The 24,432-nt window shown below is 42.5% G+C and overlaps 1 protein-coding gene across 1 annotated transcript in view; it reads left to right on the top strand.

Moving 5' to 3' along the window:
- Nucleotides 1-5,874: 5,874 nt before the first annotated feature.
- Nucleotides 5,875-24,432, top strand: part of RBFOX1 (RNA binding fox-1 homolog 1) — a 1,436,581-nt gene continuing 1,418,023 nt past the window's right edge. Inside the window, exon 1 of the mRNA XM_075105333.1 lies at nt 5,875-6,430. The gene's annotated coding sequence lies outside the window, so the exon portion shown is untranslated. The remainder of the gene's footprint in view (nt 6,431-24,432) is intronic.

Genomic DNA, 24,432 nt, shown 5'->3' with positions numbered 1-24,432 from the left:
GCTTCCATGCAGAAGCAGTAGCTGTGTGGTGCTCTCTGGAGCTCAGCAGTGTCAGGGAGCTGCTGGAGGCTGAGGACAGAGGACTGATCAACCACCTATACATCAATAAGAGCAAAGAACTTGGTACTGGCTTCTTCTGTGGCTTTCTGAGGGTGAGCTAGAAACACCATCTGTGCAAGCCCTTGCAAATGTATTCCCTCATAACCAGGCTGACTGTGCATAGGCTCAGTTGTGTCTCTGCTGGGCTTCCCGATAAAGGGGCATGGGTCATAGGGGCCTGTAGGTCTGGATACTAGTAACTGGAAAGCCCAAAATGTGTGTGTGTTTTTCTCTAATTAATCCTAATTAATGACTCTAATCCTGCATATGTGCATATGTGTTTGTGCATTTGTAATTCACTAGGGAACTTCAAACTTAACCAGCCAGAGGGTGGGAGGAACCATATCTGGAAAGACTCAAGGTCTGAGCTGGTGGCTAGGTAAAGGTCTTGAGGTCTTGGTATGGGTAATAGGCTTAGAGCCCATGATATCTGAGGGACAATTAGTGTGATGTTCTTGTGCATCTACAGAGGGAAGTGGTGTGCATTCTTCACTAGTGATCTTCAAACCTGCTCTGCCAGAGAGGAGGAAGAGGAGCAAGCTTGCTGATGGGAGTGATATTGTTGTTTCTGTGGGTGCTGGTAAAGGCAGAGCTCTGTCCAGGTTGATCTGTGTGGCCAGCCACATTGATGTCATGCGTGCTTCCATGTGTGTGCGTGTGTGTGTGTGTGCATGCACACGTACGTGCACCTGCACCTTGAACACATGCCTAGCCTGAACTTGGAAGGACACCAACAGCAAACAAACAATGGAGGAGAAATTTCCTGGGTCTTAAAGTCCCCAGGGGTCAGCTTCCCAGGAGCACACACAGCTTTTCCTCAGACAGACTCATTGAGACTTTACCCATTTCATGGCTCTGCAGCTGTGGAAGCTCCTGCAGCACTGTAGGTCAAATGTTTTCCAGCTCCTCCTCAGTAGTTTCTACGGAATAAAGCTCAGCTTTGGGCTTCTGTGTGTTCTTATGAAACAGCGTACCGGAAGATGTGGATTTTATTAGTGCATCAGTCACTGGGAATGAGAAAGTAAGCTGTGGCAGCAGCAGGAGATGATCTCTCTGTCTTGCTTCCAGCATGAGGCCCATGCTCTTTCTTCTCCTTCTGCTGCTCACAATGTGGTGGGAAGTCCCGACATTCCAGCCCTTCCAAGTCTGTGGCATGTACTTGTCATGAAAATTGTCTCATGTCTGCAAAATCAAATCATTTCAGGAAAAAGTAGAAGGCTGTGTGAAAAGCAGGCACTATGCTGGCAGAGCTGCATTCTGGAGAAAGTAAAAGAGCTGGTAAAGAGTAAGACTGCTGCAAGGATGGGAAGGAGGCACTACAGAACAACACTGACAAGCAGTGGCACATGGTGGAGGGGTCACCCATATATCTTGTCACCTCAGATAGGCAGACCAGTCCCCCCAGACACCTCCCTTGCCCTAGCACATGGAGGTAGTGGGGCTGCTCTCTTACCTTCTCCACTGAATTGTCCTGCTTCAAAGTGTCACACACATTTTGGACAGCTGGGACTCTATGTTGGAGGCAAATACTTGTTACTCTTACCTTCCTCAGACAGAGTTCAGACACATCTGTACCTCCCTAGCTTGAACAATAGTTTGAAAGCAAAAGCTAAGAAAGAGAAGTGGCTTTTCTAAGTCCTCCAAATTCAATCCTGCCAGAAAATGAAGAAAAACAGGTCACATAGAGCCATCAGGTCTGGCCTGCATCGTACACTGGCTCTAGGGCTCTGGGCTACCTTCCCATTATGCTCTGCATACCTTGTGGTGTCCACAGTGCAACTGCATTGCAACAGATCCAACATGCCTAGCTGCAGCTTCCAAAGTGGATGCAGGCTGACATTCTTCTATGGGTCTATGGAAGACACTAGGGAGCGATTAGAGAGCTATACAGGGTAGTTGGAAAGGCAGGTCTAGGTGCACATAGATTGGATCTAAACTATAGCACAGAGCTGTACTTTCAAGCTCAATGTACACACTGGAATCACTCTGTTTTTAAGCCTTTGGGAGACCCACATATATTCTACTGTTTCTTCCACCAGATGCATAAAATGTATGGTTTGTTTGCTCCTGTCTTCAGGACCCCCCACTGCACAAAAGTGGTTGGATTTGTCCAGAGTATACCTCAGTAAACTGGCAGTTTAGACTGGAAATCAGGAAGAGGGCAGAAAACACCAAAAAAGATAGGCTTTAAGACAATGTTCTAAGTATTCATATTCTTATGGAGCAGATCATCTTGAGTGCCATCACATGACACATATAAGACAACCAGGCAATCAGGCCCAGTCAGCATAGGTTTAAAAAGGCAGGTCCTGCTTGACTAACCCGATCTCCTTCTGTGACAGGGTGACTCACTCAGTGGATGAGGGAGAGGCTGTGGTTGTTGGACTTTAGTAAAGCTTTTGACACAATTTTCTACATCATTCTTTTGGAGAAGTAGGATGCTTGTGGTTTGGATGGGCGAACTCTTCACTGAGTAAAAAAACTGGCTGGATGGCTGGGCCTAGAGTTGTGGTGAATGGACTTAAGTCCAGTTGATGGCTGGTCACAAGTGGGGTTCCCCAGGGCTTAGTGTTGGGGCCAGTTCCATTTAATATCTTTATCAGTGATCCGGATGAGGGGATCAAGTGCACCCTCAGTAAGTTTGCAGACAACACCAAGTTGGGTGGGAGTGTTGATCTGCTTGAAGGAAGAAAGGCTCTGCAGAGGGATCGGGACAGGCTAAATCGCTGGGCCAAGGCCACTTGTATGAGGTTCAAAAAGGCTCAGTGCTGCACCTGGGTCACAACAACCCCATGCAATGTTACAGGCTTGAGGAAGAGTGGCTGCAAAGCTGCCTGGAGGAAATGGACCTGGGGGTGCTGGTCAACAGGCGTCTGAATATGAGGGCCACAAAAATGATCTGAGGGCTGGACCACCTCTCCTCTGAGGACAGGCTGAGAGCATTGGGGTTGTTCAGCCTGGAGAAGAGAAGGCTGCAGGGAGACCTTATTATAGCGTTCCAGTACTTAAAGGGGGACTATAGGAAAGATGGGGGCAACCTCTTTAGCAAGGCCTGTTGTGACAGGACAAGGGATAGTGGTTTTAAACGAAAGGAGGGTAGATTTAGACTGGATCTAAAGAAAAAAATTTTTACTATGAGGTTGGTGAAACACTGGAACAAGTTGCCCAGAGAGGTGGTGGATGCCCCATCCCTGGAAACATTCAAGGTCAGGTTGGACAGGGCTTTGAGCAACCTGATCTAGTTGAAGATGTCCCTGCTCACTGCAGGGGGGTTGGACTAGATGACCTCTAGAGGTCCCTTCCAACCCAAACCATTCTATGATTGCATGCGCTGTCAGTGTGCCTGGGTGGCCAAGGAATCCCGGCTTGCATCAGAAATAGTGTGGCCAGCAGAAGCAGGGCAGTGATCATGCCCCTGTACTCAGCACTGGTGAGGCCGCACCTCAAATGCTGTGTTCAGTTTTGGACCCCTAGTTACAACAAAGAGGTGCTGGAATGTGTCCAGGGAAGGGCAACGAAGTTGGGGAAGGGTCTAGAGTGCAAGTCTTATAAGAAGCAGCTGAAGGGAGCTGGGGTTGTTTAACCTGGAGAAAAGGAAGCTCAGGGGAGACCTTATCACTCTCTACAACTACCTGAAAGGAGGTTGTGGCGAGGTGGGGTGTTTTCCCAAGTAGCAAGTGATAGGATGACAGGAAGCAGCCTCAGGTTGCACCAGGGAGGATTAGACTGGATAGTAGGAAAAATATTTTCACTGAAAGAGTTGTCAAGCATTGGAATAGGCTGCCCAGGGAAGTGGTTGGGTCACCATTCCTACAGGTATTTAAAAGACATGTAGATACGGTGCTTAGGGACCTGGTTTAGTGGTGGACTTGGCAGTGTTAGGTTAACAGTTGGACTTGATGGTCTTAAAGGTCTTTTTCAACCTAAATGATTCTATGATTCTATTCTAAGCTTATAACATGGCTGTTGCAATAGCAAGGACCAGAATCTGACGTCCTGCATCATGCATATTGGTCCAACGTTCGCAAGTTCTTTCCTCTCTAAGCCAGTGATAAATGCCTCATGAATAACCAGGGCAGCAAAAAAAAAAAACCCAAAACCCTCTGAAAAATCCCAGTTTGTGTGTCTTCCAACCACATGGTTTCAAATTATTCTAGTTAATTTGACTTAAAAGAAATCCGGTAGTTCTGACTGAAAGAGGTATCTCTGTTACAACTCTGTTTTTCATCTTGCAAAATAAAAGAAAATGCTGTCTGTATTCACTTACTTTGTATAAAATTTTATGAGTTCAAAAGTATAGTTCTGGTGGAAATTTAAATGATTAAATTTCATTTAAACAGCATTCCCTTTTAGTAACACTCTGGCTCCCAGCCTATGAAAGACAAGGTCCCCTTTTTTCCCAATAGGCCCTAACAAATCTTTATCTCCCCAATTATATCTGGAGTCTTGTGATTCTGATGAGATCCCACACCATCTACTGAGAGTAGAATCATTGTATTTGTCTAAAAAAAAGATATAATATAACCCTCAAGGGATCCCAGCCTAGACAAGGCTGAGAACTGCAACACAACTTCAGTGAAATGATGTACTACATTAGGGAAAATACATGTTAATGAGCTCATGCAAACTGAGTTGTATCAGGTTAATTAACAAGTGAAATATTCCACTTTTGATCAAACTAATCCCAGACAGAGTATTTAATTGAATTTTTTCTAATGAAAAAATGTGTATTAGTCTTCAAAATCAATATTTTCCAGTAGAAAAACATGAAACCATGTTGATTTTGCTGAACTGATATTTTTTTCTGGAAAATAAGCAAGTTCACACAGAATTACACTAAAATATGTATTGAACTATGAAAACAATTGCTTTCTTTCACTCTGACAGCTGTCATGCATAACTGCTGCCCATCAACATTTCTTTTCTAAGTAACATGAGAATTTGTTCAATCTCTCAACCTCTGCTGACATAACTCACAATCTTTTTCCCTTTTGGGGTTGTTTTAAAATCTGAATGCTATGCTACTGTTCTCTTTCAGCAAATACAATATTAAAAGTTTCTACCTTTTAAAGTGGAAAAGCTTAAAGCTTTCCACATTTTCATTCCAGGCGTGCATTTTTCCTCAATTCACATATTCACAAAGAAATGGTAATAATTTTATCAGAGGAGTATCATCCACACTCTGGAGTTTCCCCTTCGCTTCGTGGAACCGTAGAACAGTAGATAGCTGGGCAGGGGGCAGAGGGTGCGGACAGAGCAGGGAATAGCCCAGCACATTTTTGCTAACTGGGACTATGTGCCATGGCAACTGCATTTTCTGCACTGAAACTCTCCTTGATGTGAACAATCTTGCACAGTATCTGAAAGCAAACATCTCCAAAGGCTGCTCTCAAATCATGTCTAATTGAAACACATCCAAGTCACAAGACTCGTCTGATTATCTTGGTAAGACCTGACAGATGTGTACACACATCTATCATTTGGAGAGCTGGAAAATAGCTCAGATTTTTAAATGATTGGGAGAATCAAGGAAACGATGTTGGTGAGAGAGCCTTTCAATAGTTCTGGTGTCAATTGAGACCTGACTTTGTAATCTGGAAAACATTAAATCAGGCAAAGAGTTCTGAGCTTCTTTAAGCATTTCAAACCACAGAATGGGAAGAGGAGGGTTCCGCCCCCTTCATCCCACAGGTGACCATCTGCCATGTTCTGCTTACGCTGTGCTAATGTAAACATGCCAAAATAAACTAGTTATTGAGGGCCTCGTACCTGTGGGACTATTGGGTGCCCCCAGAAAACTGCGAAAGACTAGAAATTATGCTCTTCACAGAAGATGTAGCTGAAATATATACCTCATTGTATGAAGTCTGACATGCCTTCTACAATCTCCCATGTGACTACATTAGCAGTTCCATTCAGGCTGGTGATTAACAAGGATCAAAGAAGTAAGTAACCAATAAGGCCCTAAAGCCCTGGTTCTAGAAGGAATGTGGTTCAATAGCTCGCACTCTTTCCAATTACTAACTGGGGATCAATGAGGATTATCTTTTAACCATGCCAGTGCTTGTCTCCAGATAACACCCTACCCGAGTATTTGCATTGGATCTGAGCCCTAGCTCTGGAGTTACATAAGCAGGGCAGGCAGAGAAGAAAGTCATTGACAGTAAAGACGGAAACTCCTTTACACGGATGGGATCACTCCAGAAGATGAAAACATCAAAAGCTGACATGTGCCAAAATGGAGGGAAAGACAGATTCAGGACAGAGCATTACTCTGATGGCATGAACATGAGTCCTGAGGCTGCAGCTTGAAACGTGCAAGTGACTGTAGGTAAGAGGCAAAGGGGTTGCTGGAGGGGAGGGACCTTGCACATCAGACCCTGTAGCACATCAACCTGTACTTCTCCACAGTTAGCACCATAACAGTGTTTCTTCCCTGGCTTGTCCATCTGTCCACCCTCTGTTCCTCTTAGCCACTGTGATTTAGGCTGCCTGCTTCAAAGTGAATTCCAGTAATTTTCCTACCTTCTCTACTGAAAGATACTCAGTTGCTTTTTGGGTTGAGGTATCCTGTTTTTCCAGGCAGGCATGCCTTTACTTAGAGTACGGACACTGAGATATCCTTAACCTTTCAGCCACAGACTTCTAAAGGAAGTTACCAAGATAAGCAGTAAGACATTCACACACAGTACACTGCAAATGAATATCCAGTTTTTGAAATCAAGTGAAAAAAGTTGTGCTTGCATTTCTTCTTGTGAACTTTATTTCCAAGCTTGTACTTAATATCTTTGCAGCAAAGTCTCATATAGTCGTTTTTGTCTGGCCAGGTAATGCAAAGTGGGGTCAGGCTGAATGACAGTATGATGTGTTTTTCTTGTCTCTCCAACTCTAGTGAGTCCAGGCATGGTGGAGTGACTCTGTTTCCCAGGTTGTAATTTTCCAGGTTGTAAATATAGTTTGTGTCTTTTTCCCTGACCAAATCCTGGCAAATACAAGGTGTAACACCTTAAAGTGAATTTTGTTTGCCTGTGTCTATTCTACAAGCCATGTCATTCTATCAAAATAACACCCGCTTCTCATTTTTTACTGCTTTCTGTAGTCCTTATGTCATTTGTAAGCTGGATCAGCAAAGATTTATATTACCATTCTATTTACCAACAAGAACACTGAAAAACATTACACCATTTCATGATTGACAGAGAGTCCTGCTAGGAGCAGCCCTATTCCCTGGTAAATCCCCTTTTTGAGATCTGTCAGTAAGCCAGTCCTGTTAATTCCATGTAAGGAAAGTTTTAAAATCAGGATTGGGTCTGGTGTGATTTAAAAACCAGGGGGATACCATGAAGGTTTATGTTCCATACTGTATTTATTTCTGTAGCCCTGAATGCATCTGTTGATATTTTTCTCTAACTGGCAGCAGGGTAAGCGCCTCAGTTCTCTTTGAAATATGGGACCCATGTGTTAGTCTTCCAGCACTTTGATGTTTATTCCATTTACAAGGAACTATCAGATACTTTAAGACTCCTAGGTTAAATGGTTGAGGATAGACACATTCAAAGAGAAAGCAACACAGCTTTTGCTCATGAAATAGAGAGTAACTTATCAAATAAGGAGTATTTCACTGCCTAGTCCCATACTTTACTCTGTTATGAGTCTCAGCCTGCAGGGATTTTATTTCCACATTTTATGTTTGATAGATGTTCATACAGCTAGTCTGTCTAGCAGGTCCAGGAGGGCCTAAAATCCAAAAATCCCAGAGACAAAATATCCCCAGCATCCTATAAAAAACTGAAGGTCTGTAATAGAGCAATCACCACCCCAGAAACCACAGCTATCATGTACCACAGGAAGAGAGCAAGAGTCATAGTGAGGAATGTGAACAGATATGACGACTCTTATCATATTGATCAAATTCCTATGGCCTGGCCTACCTTATCCTGCAAGGAAAAAACCAAGAATTTGTTAGGAGGCATTCACAAGTATTTTTTCTGAAATGGACCCTTCCCCATGTTGTAAAGGAAGGCAAAAAAAAATTGTTACTCTCCCTGTTATCTTGCCTGAGGGAGATTTCTCTTCTGATCCCAAATTAGATCATCAGTTTAATGTTCAGTGCATGAGCAGACATACCAATTAGATACTGAGAAGCTGTATTAATGTCAACGGCAGCAAAGCAACCTCCTCACATACTGTCTCCACCTGTAGCCAATTTCTGGTGCTTTAGAGGCATAAAACCCTCAAGAAAACGTGATATGCATCAAATCAGGACCTATTTTTTTTCCTGGCTCCCACTGGTGACCAGTGTCAATGCAGAAGCATGGATGTCATGCAAAAGAATATAGACATGGTGTGAGCAAGGCAGTCAAACCATGATGGCTCCTTTCAGACCTCCTTAAGACACCAACAAAACAGTTATGCAGGACTTACTCCAAGCTTCCTTAGGCCAGAAACATTCCTCTTCCCTCACACAGTTCTTTCTGTGAATTTAAGAAGTATCCATTTCAGCCAGTGGATTTCCTTTGCTCACACTGCCCTCTGTGGAGGTGAAGTCCAGATGCACTTTCTAGGAACCCCTCCTTGGATTTTCACTTTTGTTCTTAATGACATGTTATTAAAGTCATATCATTTTCTTGATGTTTATCCACCTGTGTATAAGATACCATCACATCCCCTCTAGATCTTTGATTTTTTATACTAAAGAGCACCAGTTTTTCTTTCTTTTCTTGAGGGAGATTCTATTTTACTCAACTACCTGGGAAATCCCAATTTGCATCTATTTCATCTCCCCCTTTCTCTTACCATAACTGTGCGCAATGGCATTAACAAAATGCACTAGTGTTAGCTGTGCCTTGTACAGTGGTGTTGATTCGTCCCTAGAACAATGCTTTTCCTTTATATTGCAGTGCTTTGCAGCTCACAGTCACCCCACAATCTAATACTGGCCCACAACTTGTTTCTTATCGTTTGCTCACAACCGATAACTACCTGTGACCTCACAGAATCTTATGCTTTAGTGTTTGGTGCTTTTAATTTTTTTTTTTGTTTTAATTATCTTTATAGTATTCTTACAACTCTATCAGACCAGCTCACAGTTTTAGTTATGCAGAAAAGTCTCTCCTCTGTAATGCAATATTCCCAGACTTTGTGCCACAGCATATGTAAGGATTGCATTTAAAGTGGGATTATTTTCTTCAAATTAAGCCTTCTGTGTTAGAAATTCTTAGATTCCTTCTTAGATTCCTTTTCGGCCAATGAGGAAAACATGTAATTCGAGGGCTCAATTCATCCCATATGAGGTGGAATTTAATCTCTCCAAGAAGTACTACTTGCTACTCTCTACTGATGGTAATGATGATGATTGATCAGTTTAGGTACAGATACCTACATTTGCTGATGCCCACGTTTGCTGTGGGATTCACATTGCTTTTTTTTAATTATTTAATGAATTAGGTGGCATGACTTGTACCCCTAGTTCTTTTTCTTAGATTGCTAATCTCTGCAGTAACAGGATCAGTCCCAAAACCAAATTTGAGGACAACTAGAAATATCTGATCTCCATTGTGATAATTTTCCTTTTTATATTACTTGCCAGAGCCTCCTTGTAAGACTGTTCTTTAATCTGTTTACAAACTCGCTATTCATCCCCATCATAATAAACAACATAAAGTAAAAACTGCACCACAGACTCAAGCAAAAGATTTACCTCCTTCACTATTTTGCATCATCATCCAGTGACAGATATTTAAGGAAGAACAAAGGGGTGGTTATAGGGCGACTCTGTTCACATACCCTCCTTGTGATATCAGTACTGCGTCAGTAGTTTGGGGACTTCCTAGTCAGTGGTTGCTCTCAAATCATCACATTAATAACATGAATGGATGTTTCCTCCCTGGATCCATGCAATCCCCAGTTTTGACCTTCACACATTCCCTGGCAGGGAGCTCCATCGGAAGGAATATTCCTTTTTGCTGTTATGCCTTATTGTTCTTAAATCACGGAAGCAGTCAAGAATTTTTCTTCTCTGATCGCTGTCATTCCCTGCTGATCCCCACCCATATCATAGTTCTCTGTACAGTGTGCCTTCATTCCAGTCTGAAGAGGCTCAGGCTGTTTCGTATTTCCCGGTATGGAAGCATGTCCACATCTATCACTACATTGTTACCATTCTCTCTGCTCCCTGTAGTTCTTCTGTAAAGAATTTTCAGTGGGAAATTCCATCAAATGCTTTTTAGTAAATCCATAGAGACTGGGACTAATGCATTACTCTGGTCTAAGAGGTGATTAATCTGTTAAAAGATTTACCTTTAACAAAACCCTACCTTTGATAAAACCCATTTGTTGCATGTACTGAGTGCTTTCCCTGAAAACTGTCCTAAGGTTGCTGGGTCAAGTGGCCTGCATAATTTTTTTCCAGTCTTCATTGAATACAGAAATGTGCAGATTCTTACTACTACACTTGCATTTTCATGTGCCAATTATTTCAGCGTCCTCAGATGGAGATTATCCAGGCCCCCTGGATTCAGTTCCTCTATCGCTGGAAGTCTTATCTTTAATACAGAGCTCTACCTCCTCAATTACTTTTACCACTCTTTCCTTCCTAAACAATTCATAACTAGAAATTTATTACTAGCAATAAACTCACCAGGTTTCAGTCATGTCAATTATATTATATTTCTCACAATCTAGCAAGAATTCCCAGTTCCTCTTGCTTTTAATTATATACTCACAAGGTGCTTCTTCCCAGTCCCTCTCTCCGGACAGCCACCTACAGTGAATCACATATGCTTATTATCACATGGTGGCAGGGGAGAAGGGTGATGCAGTACCACTCCGGATCTGTGAAAGTGTATGGCAAGTTCATGTCTTTATATGTTACAGATTTATTAATTTCTGCAGGGTACACCTCTCTTGTTCTCTGGCTCCTTCTTAAATGTGCATTTAACGTCCATATTTATGACCCATTTTGATGCATCTTTACATACTATGTAAGTTCCACTCTACCATTTACTCCTTAAAGAGTGTTAAGGAATATGTGCTACAGAGCATTCAAAAAGCTATGACCCCTTGTCCTCAAAATAAAATTCCAACATACAAAACAAGCCTATGTATAGCCATTCCTGATCTCCCTGACTTCTATGGACCATGGTGAGCAACATGGAAGGGCTCATTGTTTATTTAATGGGACAGTAGTCTTAAAAGACACCTAGGCAGCTGCTTTTCCCTCTGAATGTAGATGCTATTACTGAGATTGTCTGTTCACTAGCAGCTAAAACAAGAGATGAGTTAATATTGTTTTTCTATTAAAATCAAAGCAAACACACTGTTGAGCCAAACTGGCTAACTTCTTATTGCTTCCCAGCTCTCAAACTCCTCAGCCTGTTAGGACAAGGTATGCCACCTTACCTACTTCATCTGTTAATTTTTTCATGGCATGTATGTTCTTGAGTCACAGAATATACCATCTAGTTTACCACTGCTGCTATTAACACATCACTTGTCTGGTATCTTGTGAGGTATCCAGTACTGACACAAACACAGACCTAGACTGTAGGTGTGAAATAAGATATGCACTCAAAGTCCTATTAAAAAAAAAAGAAATGATAGAGAGTTTGGCTCTGAGATGTCTGTCCATAGCCAAGGAATTCATGGCTCAGGCGGAGGCACCAAGTGCCCTGTGCAGCATGTGAATCCAGAATAGGACTCATGCCCAGCACGAGCATGAAGCTCATAGGCTATGCTTTAACTTCATCTCCTTCTGGAGATCAGGTGCATTGCTCTTACAGAAGGTACCTCCACCCATGTGGGATCCAAAGCATTGAACCCACTCTGAAAAAGAAAGCCTTAATCCTCTTTTTGGTAGACTGGGATTCAGCATACATTTGAGTCAAAAATTGTGCTAAATAATTACAGGACTCACCCATCAATGAAATGCATATGCTCAAGTCCCTCAATCAGAGGGGATTCACAATTCTATTTCTTGGGTGCTAAATGCTTTTTGGATTTTTTAGCTGTCCTCGACATGCTGGATAAAAATAAACTCTAGAGTCACAAATTATTTCAGAAATAAGCACAGCATTCAATCTTGTTAGAGATGTCAGTGAAAACTAGAAACATGCAACAAGATGAAGGCCTGCTTCACTAATCTCTGTACAGAGGGTGTACGGCACACCTTTTGCACCTCTACCTCTGGACTCTAAATGGACATTTCAGATAAACAGTTGGTGAGGACACTCAAAAATTTTGTTAGATTGTCATTTTAAGGTGTGATTGAGTTGCAGCCCCTCCAGCCAACTGGAAGCCCTGCAATCCCGTCCCTTGCAGTATCAGCCTTCTGGGAGCTGGTCCTGTTGTGTCTGCACTACAAAAAGCTGCTGTGCTCCAGGTACACAGTGCAGAGAGCAGAAAATTTTGACAGTTCTGTGAGTGTAGAAAGAGAGAAATTAAAAGCCTGGTGGCTAGATGAAGAATATGGCTCACAGCTGGGAACGTTAGGAGTCTTTGGAATGTTTTGGAAGCACCATGACCACAGAGAGTGTTACTGGCATTCATGTGTTCCTTGTGGGATTCGTGTTCCTTAGCTTCAGACATTGGCAGTGAGGAATCAGGGACAGGTCAGGAGCTGTAGGAATGGTGCTGACCATAGGCTGTGGCCACGTGTTCTGCTGAAACAGGTGTGAGGCTGTGGAGTGGCACCTGAAAGGACTTTGTCTGGAGGAAGGTTGTTGTTGCAGTCATTTTCAGTATGCTATTGGTAAAGCTTTAAGAATGGTGTTACTGGAAGTATGGAGTGCATTCAAGCTAGTGTTTTGACTGTGTGCTTAGCGGTACTTTCTTGACATTTTCCTGGCATCCTAGGGTGTTTATTAACAACATGGTGACTGTATGACTTGTGTTGCCTACAGAACTGTGGTCAGTAAGTGTTCTGTGGACAGTGTGATGAGCCTAAGGGATGGATTACTGACAGATATATTAAGTGTTGTAGGTATATGTACAAGCATGATCACAGTGCTGCTGGATTGGGGCTGGCTTGTGCCTCTCTGCCCTGGAGCTCAGATAAAATGATCACCAGTCAGGCTGCAAAAGGCCATGACAACATACAGACAATCTGGTATTGCAAACCAGTAAGTCTGAATTAAGACCTTTCATGGTTATTTTATGTTGACACTCTTAGGGACAAATTTAGACTCATGTCCATTACATCATTCCTGTCTTTACCATAAAAAGCTATGGTAAATCCTGAGCGAGACAGCTGTCTGTCTAAGCCAATATATCCCTGCACCCAGCTGGATCCTTTCTAAAGGTTGGTTGCTCCTGGTCCGCTAACTGAAGAGTACTTTTCACCAAGTTAATGTTTCAAATAAGAGGAAACACACATGTGGCTGCTGTGGCTGTGTGGGGAGGTGAGAAACAACCCTCTCTCTTCTGCTTTCACCATAACTTGCCAAAGCTGGCTTCCAGCTATCTCCTGAAATCACCCACCACAGCACAGCTTTGTTTACCCAGTACAGAATAGATTTCTGTATTTCTCTTCTCCCACAGATAACTCAGTTTTCTGAGTGGGCTAAAGTCACACAGTTACAAGTTATCTCACACACAAATCTTCGCTTGGAAAGCTTTCAATATCTGCCAGAAATGTGGGCATGCTTGATCGTCCCAATCCCAGCTAAGATGCTCAAAAAGTCAGAGAGTCTTAAGCTGCTCACTCAGGCTGCTGTGGCCTAAGTTTATTTCCAAATCAGTAAGACAAATCGTCTTTTTTCCTATACTTTTTTCTAACGTCTAGAGGATTACTTAGGTGCACTCATTTCAGCATGGAGCTGTTTATTGACAGTCCCAAGGCTGGGGTTCATGAACTTTCCTTTTCATATATTAAACTGAGTTTTAATGACCAACTATTTCTGGAAGTACTGTCCTCAAAAATACCAGTGAGTATGCACAGGACCTTGGGATGAAATGGACTGTGAGCTGCTCTACAGGTTTGCCTCACTTTATAGTACATCCTTACAGAGCAGTTTTACAATAAACTTCCCATTATTGGGGAGATTATGTCCTCAGAGACACAACATCTAGGATGCTTAACTGTTCCTCTCTTCCAACAGTGGTGAAGGACCAACTCCCTGGTCTACTCCTTGGGCAACAGCAGGATAGCATGGAAACAGCCCAGCAAGCAGAAACCAGCATCCATGAGGTGTTGTTGTCCCTCTTACACTGTGTCACATTTATAAACTTTATTTTTCAGTCACAAAACCTAGAAGAAAGCTCTTTCAAAAGCAGTTTGGATGTTAGCTCTACTAGGCAGCTCTGGGAGAAAGGACTGTCAGTTTGCATCTGTTGAGACCTAAATCAGTCCCGTGGCTGCTACCTACCATCCACCCTCCAGTGTTTTATTTCTTGGTAAGTGCCAGGGTACAGCAGAGGAAATGAATACACTGATAAACTGGAGAGATGTCTTCATGAGTGGTTCTCAGCAAGTAAATGGCTAAGCAGGGAACAGAAATGATCTTTCTTGTGCTCAGTTCTGCCCTTTAACTGCCATTTTTCTACTCCGCTTCAAGAAATATACAACCCAGCCACCAGGAAGGGTTTGTGGGTAGTCATTTACTTAAGGGATGCCAGAAAAGAAGTAGTCCAGGCCAGAGCCTGATAAAAAGTGTGACCTTTGTGCTTTCTCTGTCATTCAGACAGCTGTCCTAGGGATTATTTCGGGGGCAATTACAATTAGATGTCAGAACCTCCTTAACAACTACCAGCCGCTGTCTTTTCTGTGCTCCATGGAGCAGCTCCCAGGAGGAAGGCACTGACCAGTCTCTGGCTGCAGTGCCCATGAGGGTAGCATATATTGCTGATCAGAGGTTCAGCTGGCTTTAGAGCACAGATCCTGCATCAGCCAGCAGGTAAACAAGGAAATCCTTGCTCTTGCTGGAAACAGGTTGCTTTTCAACAAAGAACTGTTAAAATGCTGCCTCTCTCTGCAGGGCGAATCTGCTTTAAGATACAGCACAGAACAGCTTGCCTGTGTGTTTATCACACTGAGCCAAACACAAAGCAACACAAGCTGGAAGGAAGTTGTTTTATACTCACCAGCAGCATCGATATTTTCCTCACAGGAGTACCAGATCCCAGTGTGGAAATACCTGAAAAGGAAGCGGTCATCTCCTGTCTCCCAGCTGTAATGAACCACATTCTGGTTTGTCTCATTTGCAGTCTCATTCCCACTGTAGTTGAGGCAGTTTGTCTTCTTCTCTTTCCCACAGCTTGGCTTGGGGACCCTCTGTGTGCCCTCACACCAGTGGGTCGTGATAAAAGCTGTTGTAGAGAAGAGGAGAGCCATCAGATTCAGACTCACTGCTAGCAGGGCTCTGCATCTTCGATTTGTCTTCATGGCAAATCCGCCCTCCCTCCCCCTCCTGCTGAGAGAAGAAGTCAAAGGGTTTTGTTTTATTTGGGAGGAGGGGGGTTCAAAGCCTGTCACGATTCAGAATCCAGTTTTCCAGGCATCAAAACTCTCAGCTTCTTCCAATCTGTTGTTGTAGCAGTGAAGGAAACGCTGCAGCCAGACTCCCATTCTTCTCTTCACATGAAATCCTGCCTTTGTACGTTAAAGGAGCAGCTGCAGGCGCGGGAGTGCGGCCGTCCTCTTGTAGTTGGTATGCTTCAGCGCGCTGACAGGATCGGAGAGGGTCTGTCTCACAAAGAGCACCAAGAGCAAGTGAACATCTGCTCGGGTACCACACATGATCCCAAGGGGCTCCACAGCCTCCTCCGCTGGGAGACACCTGCAGGCTGTGGGACTCACTGTCCTCTGCTCCCGTAGGATGAAGCAGGAGAAACTCGGCGGGAGGCAGGCGGCAGGGACAGCTGCTGCCTGCTACCACCGTCCTCGGCAGACCTCAGGGACCACTGCATCACTCTGACAGCTGAGTTGGGCTGGGGGGGAGGCATCACATCTTAGTCCTGAAAAGAATTGTTATTTGGAGCTGCAAAATATGTTTTTTATGTACCAGAGGGTAGAGGTTTGTCCAGGAGGAGGAGGGATGGAGTGATAGTTCAGCTTTTCTGCTCTGAGCTAGTGAGTAGTAAATCAGGTGTTTGATTCTGCTACCAGCATACTGGTGTAATTCTCTCTTGAGGGGCTTGCTCTGGAAGTCAGCAAAGCCCCAGAAGAATTTAGATTTGAAAGTGTAAAACCTACATCTTTCACAATACCAAGTGAAGCCCCTTTCTCAGGCTTTCTTTTCCAGGCACAGCCCATGCAGATGTTCAGTTTGAAGTGGGTCTGCAGAACATTTTGTAGGTCCTGGTTTGTGCAGATGGAGAGAACTAATTAGAGCAAACCCTGGCCTTTACTCACCAGATGGCAATGCTGTGAGGACAGGGAGCACTGCATACAATCACAATTCCAAAGAGAAGTGTATTGTCCTGTCTTGTTGGTTGGCCAACTTGTAGAGTTTATGACCTCTTTACACATTGCTCAGAGCTATCTAGTGAATAGTGAGTGCTGTGAGGAGACCAGGGCACCTGATGTTGGTGCTGGTACAATCTGTATGACCCTGCATCCAGGCACTGAGGTTGGCCACATTTGTCACACAACCGTTCTGTGTCCTTAGTAGATTAATGCAATTTTCTGCAGTGAAGAAGTTGCACATATCTCCTGGGCTTTGGACTGAGTGAGATTTCCTTCCAGCCTTGTTTGGACTCCCTGCAATGGCCATGGGGATGCTTGTGGCCTCTCAGAGCAGTCCAGCAGTGGGTTTCCAGCAAGCCCTGCAAATAACCATGCAGCCAGATGGGCTCATACCAATAGATGGGACAATGCTCTCATCTCACACCCTGTAATCTGTCAAGTCAGCACATTGACTCAACACACAAAGCTCGTCCCATGCCTTACTGCCTGCAGACATAAAATGTGGTCATAGTTTCTCCAGCTCCTTGAATAAAGCCAGGCAAGACCAAGTGGAGTTTCTCCTTAGCAAGCCACCACACAAGACTTCAGTGACCTGTTCCTGCCTCCCTGATGCCCCCCTCACAGGTAACCCGTCCGACTCTGTGTTATGCCTCTTGTTGGTGCTTGTCTTGTTGGTGCAGTTGTTCCAGCTGCTTATGGCATTTTCACTGTTTATACAGAATCACTTGGCTTTAGCCATTTTGTTATATAAATAAACTAGCAAGTTACTAGAAAATGCTGCTCTGTGAGAACAATTGTGATGGCAAATTTGCAAAGTTAGTGAAATAAATAGCTTTGTACTGCAGACATTTCCCTACCTACGTGGTCTTCGTTTTGGCCACTCCTGCCTGTACATGATGACTACTTCCTCCTCAGTGCCAGATTTTTCCAGTGGCCCGTGCTAGCAGAATGCCTCTGTGCACAGTCTTGTCCTGTTGGAATTGCGCCACACCTTTCCATGTTCCAATCCTTTCAGCATTTCATCCTGCAGCCAAATAATCAGCATTATTTGGTTGGTTTTAATTGCATGCAAGAAATACAGATGACAGCTATTTAGAGGAGCACAGGATTATTACTTCAATTATTTTTGTGTTGCAGGACATTCCACTTAGAAATGCATTTGTATGTTCCTGTGTTTCTCAGGCTTATCTGCCTGTTTAGAGGAATAAACAATGCAATTTAAACTATGACAGAATGCTTTCACAAGAAAGTTAACGCTCTTCTTCAGGATAATCTTTCATGTGGCTGTCAGTATCTGAACCATCACGCTTCCAAGTGTGAATACAGGCCTTTACAGGTCTTTTTTTACAAATCTTCTCTATCTGCTGCTCTGTGGTTTGTGTTTTCTGGTCCCAGCACCAACTTCTGCAAAGTCTGTTTCTCCTGGTGCCCACCTCCCTGAGGGCTGGGCATCCAAGAATTTGGTTATCTGAGATAATTTTGTCCTAAATACTTTTGAGATTTTGTTTTTATTCCTAATTCTAACAAGATATTTCTATTTCTGTTCATCCTTATCTTCTTTATTCTGTTTTTTTGGGGGCTGACTGGGCTGTTGAGAACAGAGATTGTGCAGTATATTAAAAAAAAAAAGCAGAATTTTGGTTTCTTTTGTGATACAGAGCTTTTAGAATCTTAAGCATTTAAAAATAGTCAGCACAAAGTAAAGTATGCTCAAAGGCAGGGAAATTTTTTAGCATCAATTGTTTTCGTTTTCCTAAGAGAAGGATTTTTTTTTCTAATTATTCGACTCCTCTGGCTGTGTATGTTGGGATTACTTGAAAAGAAAGAAACTAGTCTGTGCTATACTGATGCTGTAATGCTTTAGTAATTTCTCTTTATATAATCCCTGTTTATCAGGTTTGCTGTGTATAAAAATGGAGAGATCATGCATATGTTGCAGAATGCAGTTCAGATGCCTGGATTAAGTTGTATTTATGTGGTATTATCTTTAATAGTAAAGCAGCAGGGTTTGAATGCTATAGGGAAGTAGTTTTTGTACTGTGGCTACAAGGATCTTTAAAATCCTTTTTGGGCAGCAATAGTTTTTCTCTGACGTTGTGAGAAAAACTACCTTCATGAATTATACCTAAACCCCTTTTCCTTCACTATTTCTTATAGGATGAGTGTAAATTGTTATTACTTAGTATTTACTCTAGTACAAAAAGAATTTGTTTTAAAATAATAATAGCATTTACAAAGGAACCCTTTCAATCAGGCTGTGTTTTCCACTAGTGGGAAACAGAAGCAACATTCACTAAAATAAGAAGAAGCCTTACTTATTCTGGTGGGTCCTCTGGTGATGATGGGGGACATGGTGGGCTTAGTCTGGTGGTTTGATACCAGCAGTGTCAACTGCATGGGATTATATGCTGTTTTTAAATAATAATTTTAAAAATCCTATAGCTTTTCTTTAAGTTCTCATTTCTTACAGGTTTGTCCTCCTGGGCCTCTTCATGTGTTTGTAGTGTCTTTTTCAGCTGTCACTGGACTGGGCTTCCTGGTTCCTCCTTCCACCTTGGGCTGGACCCCTCCTGGTATCTCACCTTTGCTTTTCCTCTGCACTGCAGAGCCACAGAATCCACTTGTTCAATACATTCGTCTTGCAAATGGTTCAGAAGCTCCTTTTCTATTAAGAATTTTCCTCCTTTGACAGAGAGAGCTTCATAGCTCCTCTTTTTCTTCTTCTTTTACAGTAGCATATATGAATGGTAGGTGTGCCCCTAATATACTTCCCCTGTCCCCACTCTTGTCCAGGAAAATGGCAATTTTTTCCTTACCTCAGTCACTCAACAGGATTGACTTCTATATTTGGAGAAGAGGGCTGGGATGGACATGCTCTACATGCTCATGCTTCCCCCAGATCACTACCATGTATGTTAGTCAGCTATGTGTAGTTTGACTTCTTTCCATTCCATATCTAGGTTACCTTTTGCTGTTTTCACCTCATTTTTTATTTTTTTCTTAGACCTCTGACCCAAAGTAGTCTGTGTTCAGCAGTGATGCTTAGCACTCTGAGCCGAAAATCCTGTTCGTCTAAGAAGTGCTGCTGAGACACATTACCAATTTTTCTACACAGATTCAGCAAATGGACAGTCCCAGTAAGATATATTTGAAGGTGGGCTGAATATCAATACCATATGAAATCTTGGTCTTCAGTTTAGCTTTTGACTCGAAGTGTCTTTCATGCACTTTGCTTGTGGGCATTGAGTCAAGCACAAGAAGATTGCTCGGGAAACTCTTCCTGTTCTCAAACTGACCAGGCAAAAAATGGTTTCTGACAGTACTGTAGCAAAGATGTTTAGCCGTCTTGACAGACAGCAAAGCAGTAAGACAAACTGTTAATTCTCTTGTATGTTTTTCCCATCACAATTTCCTTGGCCCAGTGTCACTGGTCAGTAGACAAGACATTCCTAACTACCCTTTTCAGAGTGACTGGTTTGGATATTTTCATCAGTTGCCAGTGTTGCTCATCCTTGCTTGGACACGAGGACTGCGTCATTCAATACTATAGGCACTCCTTCTCCTGATAATGAATGGGGTCTCTGTAGCTCTCTGATTTGGAGCTCTCTGACTTCCCAAACAGGGTTAGATTAATCATTTAGCACAGCTCTTTGTGTAAAAACTGGGTGGTCCATATATTTGTAATACAACTGGGATGCTAACAAGTTTGTACTTATCTGGTACCTGCACTTAATTCTTCCAGCAGCTGATGGAGAGGAAGGGAGATTAAAAGAATCGTCAGGCCTGAGTCATCTTGTAAGTCATGTCTAGGAGAGTTGACTGGATAAATTGGCCAAAAACGCAGTCCAAAAGGTCATGGCTGAGAAAGTAAGATATTCCTGGGACCATTCCCGATAAGCCGTTTGCATGTGTCCACCTATTCTGGGAGTCAATAAAATGTGATAGTATCTTACATTTGACCTGGAATTAGAAATTTTTCTGCTTGGAGTTACAAGAATTATTTCCTTGCAATCAAGATGCATAGTGTTGGATTGGATGAAAGTTTAATTAATATGAATAACTTTTTTTTAAGGCTAACTTTGCTCAGATATGTTATTGCAAGAAGGTACAGGCTCACTTAAGAACTCTAGACACAGAATTCACGTTCTTTATTGCTACAATTAAAGAAGCATTCTTGCACACCAAAGCCTTCTTGACAGCTTGTGAGCCTTTATATATTCGTGACTGCTTGGCCTGGCAAAATAGTATCCCCAAAACAAAACAAAGGTAGCCACAATAAACATAGCAGTGCTGAGAAATGTCAAAGGGCCCATTACACAAACATTCTTTTTTTGTACCCCAGACATCTGATTTTCACATTCACATAAAGTTATATATGTTTATATCCCACTGTGCCTTTGGATATACCTAATCTGCTAACTACAGATGAATTAGTTTCTATCACTTCCATTTTTTGAAACATTACTAGAGTTACGCTGATGCTACAATAGTCGGTTAAAATAATTTGAAATCATATAGATCGCAGAAACATTGCACCCTAGCCCTTGTGGCAAAGCAACCAAATTTGAGACAGATTTAATAAAAATTTGTCTTCTTCCTCAGAATCAATTCAAACTCTGAAAGAGCATTTTAACACCTCTCAGGTATTCCCTTGCCCTTTGTTTTTGGTTGTTGGGTTTTTTTGGTTTGTTTGGTTGGTTGAGGATCTTTGTTTGTTTGTTTTTGTTTTGTTACGACATTTTTCCCTTCTATTATCAATATATTTTTAGGGACAGAAGCTAGAATCTTTCAATGACTGTAGTTTTCAGTTTCTGCCTGGCAAAGGATTGAGCTCTGAACATTTGGTGCAATTTATCTGAAGAATAATGTTGCTAATTTGTATGTCCATATATTTTATTCCCATAATTAGAATTCATCCATATGCCCAGGCATTGTAAGTGGTATGATTTGGCAAAGAGATCTGAGTTCAAAAAGGGGTGGTCAGGAAGATTTGTTTGAGCAAGTTCTGTACCCTGGTGTTCTATATTTTCTCTGCAGAAATTGTACCCTGTACAAAATGCATTTGGGGACATTGACTTTACAAGAGCAGAACAGGAGAGGCTACTTATGTACAAGGATGGCTTTTTGACCGTGCCAGTATGACTTGCAGAGAATTAACATACATTCTGTCACTGAAGGCATACTCCAAGCCAACGGATCAAGAGCCCCTAGGCTGTGTTCATGACTCCTAGTAGTGTTGCTGGCTTGGAGACAAATGGAAGCAGGGTAGTGGTCCTGAAGGTGAGTGCAAAGTTTGGCAACCACAGGAAGGCAGGACAGTCAGGATGGCTCTAGAAGCTGAAGCTGAATTTTACCAAATACTGCATTCAGTCTACACTGGGACAGAACACAGCAAATTTATATATACAGCAAGCAGATTTTAAACATTTTGGTGCCAAGTGTCAATTTGAGCCCAAGTCTTTCCCTCTGGGAAGACAGTAGAAGACAAAGCAACAAAAGTTGCTTTCAACAAAGAGAAAAAGATATTTGTTCATGCAAGGCTAGGTAATTGCATAACTGTTCCAAATGAAAGAGAAAAGTTCAACAGGCGGAAGACAGGCTGGTGCACAGAAAGCTATTGCCTAGCAGGGGACAATATTTCACAGTGCATTGGGAGAAAAATGAATGATTACATAGAAATGACTAAGAAAATGCCAGGCAAATGTACAGACAATAAGAGAAGCTGAGAAGGCTTGTGTAAGAATATCCCATAATGACGCACAGTCATGGTGAGAGACATCCGCTAAACTGCAGGACATTTAAGGTAGCACCAGACTCAGCAGAGTGATAGGAACAATGTCAAAATTAACAATGAAGTTGTACCAGATGGCAGAAGAGGGTGTGAAGGCTGGTACTTGGCAAAAAGAGGGAAAATGTTAGCCATCAACCTGTCTGGATAGCGGCAGGAGGGATGAGATATATGAGCAACCCGGAGGATGAGCAGGACACTACTTAACAGAACAAAAGCACAGCAGTGAATAGATAGGGTTTATAGATCTAAAAAGTGAGTGGTAAGTTTGAAGACTACAATATGTTAAAAAGTATAGAGCTGCAGCTGGTTTGTATCGGAGACTACTTTCACAGGACTATGTGAACTCTCTGGCCTTAGCAGGGGGGCAAAATGAAAGAGCAATTGTTCAAAGGAAAAATGCAATAAATCTTCTGGGAACTTAAATGGGAATGAAGTCACAGGAGGGAAAAAGTTCAGCAGTAGAGTAAGGACTGCCTGCTCAGCTTGGGAACCTGTGGTTGTATTTCCAGGCTCAGAGCTGACCGTGAATATTTACTCTTTTCAACCCCTTCCTTGACCAAGTTTCAAATGGGGAGAGGTTCCTTTCTATTCTCAGTTTCCTGCAAGGTCTCAACAGCTGAGCTCTCTTCTTGGCCTCTAAGGTTATATACATCTTTAAAGAGATCCCCGTTTTCTTCACCATATGCCGTACTGGTAGTCTCCAAACCATTCAGGTTTCACAGAAGTCTATTATTTTGCATATGTTGATATAACACCCATAAGACAAACTGGACTGCATAATTTGATAGACATATAGAGCACTCAGTTAAAAGAGTTGTCAAACATGAATTGTAGAATATTTGTGGTTGGAAGGGCTGTCTAGCTGTCTTTTGATCCAACCCCCCCCACTCCAAGCTAACTTCAAATCTAGATCAAAACTACTGGTGGTCTTGACAAGTTCAGTGTTATGCCCAGTATAATGCAAGTGTGCTTCTCTCCAGACTTGAGGCGGCATTTTTTCACCATGAGAAAAGACAAGAAGGTGAACAGGTTGCTGAGAGGGGTTGTGCAGTTTCCAGTTTTGGAGATTTCCGAGGCCAGACTGGATAAAGCCCTGAGCAACCTGGTCTGACATGAGAGCTGACCCTGCCATGAGGAGGAGGTTGGACTAGAGACCTCCTGAGGTCTCTTCTAGCCTGAATTACTCTGGGATCATATGAAGAGCTATGCACGACAGCTAGTATTCAAATCTCACACACAGGAACTCAGGTCTGAATATTGGATATTTATCCATTTTGCCCCTAATGAGCAAACTTTCCAAGCACATCCACTTGTGAAAAACAATGCTATGTTTTCAGGCATGAAGATTCAGCATGGGAACCTTCAAAAACTCGTTCACAGTAAGCAACGTTGTTACAAATTTAGTTTCTTTTTCTGCCATTGCTCTAACTTCTCTGAGAGCTCCTTTGATACTTGATCATCTATTGGCCCTGTTGACTCCCTGGCAAACGTCTCATTTCTAGGATCTATTATTAGTGTAGATATTTGTAGGAAGTTGTATCTCAAATTATTTTTGTCCTGATTTATTTTATGTTTACATTTAATCAGACAGAAATTGTGATCCCTCCTTTTTTTCTCATTTGGACATGACTTCAGGTTTTTGAAGGATGCCTTATTGTTTTTGCTATCATCCTTCACCTTGTTATTTCACCATGCTAACATTTCTCTGCTCTTCCTAAAGTCTTTTTTGACAGGTGGAATGCATTTACTTTAAGCCTCTGTTGTGTCTTTAAATAGGCCTCATGCTTTTGATTCAGGTGTCTGATAAAAAGATAAAGGATAATGTAAAAATAATAATAATAAAAAAAAATCAAATGCTGTTCATGTCCCAAAGGAAAATGAAGACACTGATCCTTCAGCGTGCCTGTAGAGGAGGTTGATAAACCTCCTGGCATCAGTGGCTGGAGGGCCTGTGTCCAAGGCCAGCTCTGATGTGGTGCACCCATGTCACCTGGGATCAGACTGCTGTGCGAGCAGAGTGTGAAAATCATTCCTGAGACCTCCCCTCTGTCAGGAACTGCTTTTGAGCTCAAGCCCTGGCTCTTGATCATTGCCAGAACCATGCTGTAGCTCTGTCTGTGCCTGGCCATGTTTGGTGCTC

This window comes from Phalacrocorax aristotelis, chromosome 10 (assembly GCF_949628215.1).
Source record: "Phalacrocorax aristotelis chromosome 10, bGulAri2.1, whole genome shotgun sequence".
Taxonomy (NCBI): domain Eukaryota; kingdom Metazoa; phylum Chordata; class Aves; order Suliformes; family Phalacrocoracidae; genus Phalacrocorax; species Phalacrocorax aristotelis.
The sequence above is the reverse complement of the archived record's forward strand: the minus strand, read 5'-3'. Positions and strand labels throughout refer to the sequence as shown.